Raw genomic sequence first — 5,523 nt, 5'->3', positions numbered from 1 at the left:
TGGATAGTTTAACCTCCCTCCATTTTAAGGAGCTTTCCTGGAAGCCTCATGTAATAATTTCCTCTTAACGCTCATTGACCAGAATGAGTCAAGCAGCCCCCCCACCGGCAAGGAAGGCTTGGAAAAAAAATAAAATATATATATATATATATTTTTAATGTTAGGTAACTTGTCACATCATACAAAATTGGAGTTTTATTAGTAAAGAGGATGTTGAAATTGGGGAGGCAACCAGAAAACCCTTCCATGGCAACCATGCCCAACAAACCCGACTGTCCCACTACAGTGGGTTTTCCTTAAAACTTGGACTGTGAGAAGTGGAGACTGGTTGGTCTGAGTTGCTTGAGAACACTATGTGAGGGCTAGCAATTCCTTCTCAACCAACCCTTGGTAATGAATACTTTCATATCTTAATGTCATCAACCTGAGGTAAAGGAACTTCTGTGACCTGTTTACCTCACTTTGTTCTTCTTCTTCTTCTTTTTTTTTTTTAATATTTTATTTATTTATTTGACAGAGATCACAAGCAGGCCAGAGAGGCAGGAAGAGAGAGAGAGTAAGGAGAAAACAGGCTCCCTGTGGAGCAGAGAGCCCGATGCGGGACTCGATCCCAGAACTCTGGGATCATGACTCAGGCCTAAGGCAGAGGCTTTAACCCACTGAGCCACCCAGGCACCCCACCTCACTTTGTTCTTAAAAGGAATTTCCTTTTGACCAAAAAATGGCAGATCTCTTACGTGTGGCCCACAAGTTTTGCAAACTTGGATATCTAGAAATTTTAATGAAGACATCTCCTTTTAACACAGTTTTTCTAAACACTATGATTTTTCCAATTCTTTTTTTTTTTTTTTTAAATTAGAAGATAATGCCACTGGCACTATATTTACCCCGTAGGGCTGGTGTGATTGAAAGCATTACAGTAAGTAATCTTTTTTTCCTCAGCTGTGGAGGTTTAGAAAGGATTGAATGTGGCTAAGGAGCTTGTGATTTTTAGAATTAAAGTATGACTTTTTTTGGCCAGCCTTTCGTTCATAAACACTCAGGTCCCCAAAGGGGCCATTGCAGTAGTGGTGTAAGCTCTGGATTCATCGACACTGGACTGTAAACAAAGCTGGCCAGTCAGTGCCCTGCAACATCGCTGCCGATGGGCCCCTCTGCCTCCACCTCCTGGAGTATTGCTGGACAGCCACATCCCTTTGCTGGAGAACGTACTTATGTGAAACAGACATCCTTGAGCCAAACTTTTAATTTGGTGGTTCTCAATGGGGAGAGATTTGGAAACATCTGAAGACATTTTCGTTTGTCACAACTCCGTTGGAGAGGGATTTGGAGGTGGCGCTACTGATACCTAGAAGGAAGAAGCCAATGATGTGGCTAAACATTTTACAGTGCCTAGAATAGCCCCGTTGACATAGAATTATCCAACTCTAGATGTCAGCAGGACTGAGGCAGAGAAACCTTAGAGTACATAAATAGTAACTTTTAAGGGTAAAAATTAAAACCCTTAAGTTAAACAAACAAACAAACAACTCCTAATGTCCTTTGAATTCTTCTGTGAATACCAGAGGCCACTGAGACCCAAGCTGGCTGCTAGCAATGGGTAGAGTTACTGTTGTTATTTTCGAATGAGAAAGATTGTGTTTCTGGGTAAAATAACAGCAGGTGAAATTTTCCAAAAATAAATAGTATTTTCACAGTGTTATCTTGCTTAACTTCTGTGAAAGTTTCAAATGGGGGAACATTTGATCTTGCCACAACTTTCTGCATTAGTCATTCTGACAGCACTTCCTAGGAGGAGGGTGGTTGAGACTGTCAGAGTCTTCTGACAAGTCCCAGACTGATTCTAACCATCAGGAGTGGGTGATTTGCTTCCTATTCAGTACAAATGGAATAAAGGATCTTGAGCCAGGCAGTTAAGAATCATTGTGAATGCATCAGCATATATTGGTCAAGGGGTGAAAGCCATTGCATGTTGCAACCAAACATTTTTGAGAAAACTTGTGTCATGCCGTGGACTAATAGTGTTAGTCTACATTGTGTAATTTTTCCTTTCCATTTGCTGGCCTCTTTAATTCATGTCCAAGTGAGGATCTGTTAAGTAGGTTAATAGATATCATTACTGTTTGAAGCACTACAAACAAGCACGAAATGGCTTCATCTTTTCAATTTTATTTAATTTACAGTGAGAGCACTGTTTCAGTAAATTGATTGCATACAAATTAAGAGCATTAAATAATGTTCCTTGACAGTTTTCAACTTTGGTTTCATCATCTTGCCACTGATACTTTTGCCCATAGTCTTCCAGGATTAGTAGACAGACAACTCAATCAGATGCTTAGTAATACTCAACACCTATTTGCATGACTTAGGAGAAATAGTTGGTAAAATCATCTGTGGGGAATTTAGTCCCTTTCTGCCTTGGAGGATTAACCACATGAGACAACCCTTATGAATCTTGTTTATCCTTCTCACAGGCACTGTTTGTATCTAAGCTTTGCATAAGCCCAAATTCAAAAGGTAAGTTCCCTTTCCTGAGTATTGTTATTTACATAAGTCTCTGGACCTTGGAGTTTAAGGTTATAAAATCCAATACGTAAATGTTCTTCTTAAGCTTTTTAAAATTGTAGGTGACATCTGGCTACACTAGAGCTTTTGCATTATGAGAAGAGAGATCTATTAAAAGTCTGCTTTTCCCAGTAAAATATAACTGAGATTGGCTAACTGCTTGATGATTAAGACTAAATTCTCTCTGGACAGACGAGTCTGTTCAAATATCTGATCCATGGTCAAGAAATGTAAATATAGGGACGCCTGGGTGGCTCAGTTTGTTGGACGACTGCCTTCGGCTCAGGGCGTGATCCTGGAGTCCCCGGATCAAGTCCCACATCAGGCTCCCAGCTCCATGGGGAGTCTGCTTCGCTCTCTGACCTTCTCCTCGCTCATGCTCTCTCTCACTGTCTCTCTCTCTCAAATAAATAAATAAAATCTTTAAAAAAAAAAAAAGAAATGTAAATATATGTGCGTTTGTATGGAAAACTGTTCCTTTACCAATGGAGAAATATGTGGAGTTGATTTTGTTTTCTAGTGTGTAAGTGGATGCATCTTTTCTATTTCTTCTCCTCCCCTTCTCCTTTCTGTTTTGTTTCCCACTATTTCTACTAACCTGTTGACCCCATGTGGAGTAAATTCTTAGTTTTGAAGATACAGACTAATTGGTGCTTTTCGTTGTAGAGGGACTTGCTTACCCAATTTGGATGCTGAGATAAAAACAGCTATGCTTTGGAGGCCCTTGGTTCAACAGGAAAGCTTTCGGCCATACTACTTTGTGTTTGGAACTTCCTTTGTGTACCTGAAACTTCTACTATTTTTCAAATAACTCAGCTATTTGAAAGCACATAGAACTATTTGTGCTGACTTTAGGACATTTCTTCTCTAATTAACTACGGAGGCCTGCATCTTAATTGCTAATATTTTAATTAAGAAAGAGTTCTACAGTTTGCACAGGTAGAACCATTGTAATTTGTGTAGATCTTTTAACTGTGGGCCTGATTTCTCATCTATAACATGAGAGGTTAGAGGCACTAAGTGACCTCTAATGTTTCTTCAAGGTCTAAAATTGTATGATTCTATGATTTGTTTTTCCATATTATCCTTTGTTGAACTGAAGTTGAAAGTCTGCAACACACATCAGAATTAAATAAAACCTGGTTCATAGACTTGGGATAACATACTAGCTCCCTACCACATATTTTGAATTTGAATGTGTCTCTCTGAGATGCCTTCTTTTATCCATGAAATATAGGTGGAATTACCAATCTCATAAGATTTTCACAAGAATGAAAGATAACTTTAAAGAGATAGTTTTCAAGTCATTGAAATAATGCCTGGTACTTAGTAGATGCTCAATAAATACTAGTTTTCTTCTCTTTTGGAGCCTTATAATAAAACCCTTAAATACTGATTTCTTTCAAGTTTGTGAATTATTCCTCACCAAAAGACATTGGCGTGGCTGCCTCTCCTTCTTATTAAGGGAAGGCAAAATGGGACAAGGAGAGATCAAGCTCAAGGGGTCTGTCTCTTGCTACAGACACAACTCCCCCCGCACCCCTTCATTTTTGCCATTAAAGCTCTTGGCAGCAAAAGCAAGGTGGAATTTATCAGGAAAAAGCTATCAGCCAGACTGACTCCTATCAAAGGCTCCATGTCAATAAACATTTACAAGAAATAAGCTTCATAAATGTGCCTTAATTCCAAGAACCGGGTGGCAATGGCAGCTTTGCATCAGGTGTTAGAATCTTTCAAGGTTATAGTTCCATTTTATAACAGTTTCCTCCCAGTATAGAAGTAATTGAAGCTGAGTGCCTATGAAGAAGTTTTTAGATAATGACACTAACTCATTTTAACTGAGGAAAGAAGTGTCCTTCTAAAATAAGATAGATATCCTTCTGTACCTAAGACCAAAAAATCCCTGCTTTCTTTGCTGAAGATGAACCTGCCATTCTTCATGCTGGTCAAACATGGCTGAGATTTATTTTGGCCAAAGAAAACTTTATTTGTTCAGGCTTTGTTTTGCTGATGGAATTGTAGAATCCTGGAAGTGAAAGAGAACTCAGAAATGATTGCCTGAACCCTCCTCTTTCCCCCACTTGAAAGTGAATGAGGTGGGCATAACAGGGATGTTAATGTGACAGACCAGGGCCCAGAAGAGAGAGTGGTATTCAAGAGTGAGCTGAAGTCATTATCCTTTTAGGAGAGTCAAGGGCACCATCAACTGTGTAATGACAGCAGCAGCACTGGAGATGGAGTAGAGAGAGGAGAACCAAGCTGGAAGAAAACAAGGAGGGTCCTTGCTTCAAATAATGGGCAGGTATGTGCCTTATATTTGGGTGCCTGTGACACAGGAGGGTCAGGCTGGTTTGAAAATCTGGGCAGACAGTAAAGACCAACCTCATGTCTTAGAAGAAAAAAATTGCTGCACTGAGAAGCTAAGAGATAAGGCTAACATTAACATAGCTAGTTGGTGGCACAAAGGACTAGCTCTGGGACCTCCAGATTTTTTTATCTTTCTTTCCCGTGACTCATTGTTTCTCTGTTTTTTTTTTTTTTTTTTTTTTGTTGTTGTTGTTGTTGTTAATGGGCCGCCATTTACACTTGAACATTCTTCTCATTACGGTGATTCTCTGTGTATTGTTCAAGATGTATAAGCGTAGCCAATCTCTTATTGCAAGCCAGTAGTACCTCGCTGTCTGAATGGAAAGCTCCAGAGAAATGTAAGGAATTATTTTTATTATTAATGGGTTGTTGTTACTATTATCATTTAGCCAGTGGCTTAAAGGGATCTGGGATGAACCGCTGTCACAGATAACCTTCTCTGGGGGTCTCATTCCCTGCATATTCAGGTCCTCGTTTGAGGGTGACTCCACCAATAGAACAGTCAGATAGCACAGATGCCTAGAGAAAGATACCTTGGGGCCCAGGGGCTTAGTGGGTCTTAGTGAGAGGAGCCTACTGATTCATAACCTC

General features: G+C 39.8%; 1 long non-coding RNA gene across 1 annotated transcript; it reads left to right on the top strand.

Annotated features, from left to right (window-relative positions):
- The first annotated feature begins 2,454 nt into the window (after positions 1-2,454).
- LOC122893713 lies at positions 2,455-4,867 on the top strand. Its single transcript, XR_006381675.1, has 2 exons — positions 2,455-2,517; positions 4,751-4,867. It is a non-coding gene; the product is annotated as an uncharacterized LOC122893713 (long non-coding RNA).
- Positions 4,868-5,523: the final 656 nt, after the last annotated feature.

Source organism: Neovison vison, chromosome 13 (assembly GCF_020171115.1).
Source record: "Neovison vison isolate M4711 chromosome 13, ASM_NN_V1, whole genome shotgun sequence".
NCBI classification, from domain to species: domain Eukaryota; kingdom Metazoa; phylum Chordata; class Mammalia; order Carnivora; family Mustelidae; genus Neogale; species Neogale vison.
This window is presented reverse-complemented; position numbering and strand designations above follow the sequence as displayed.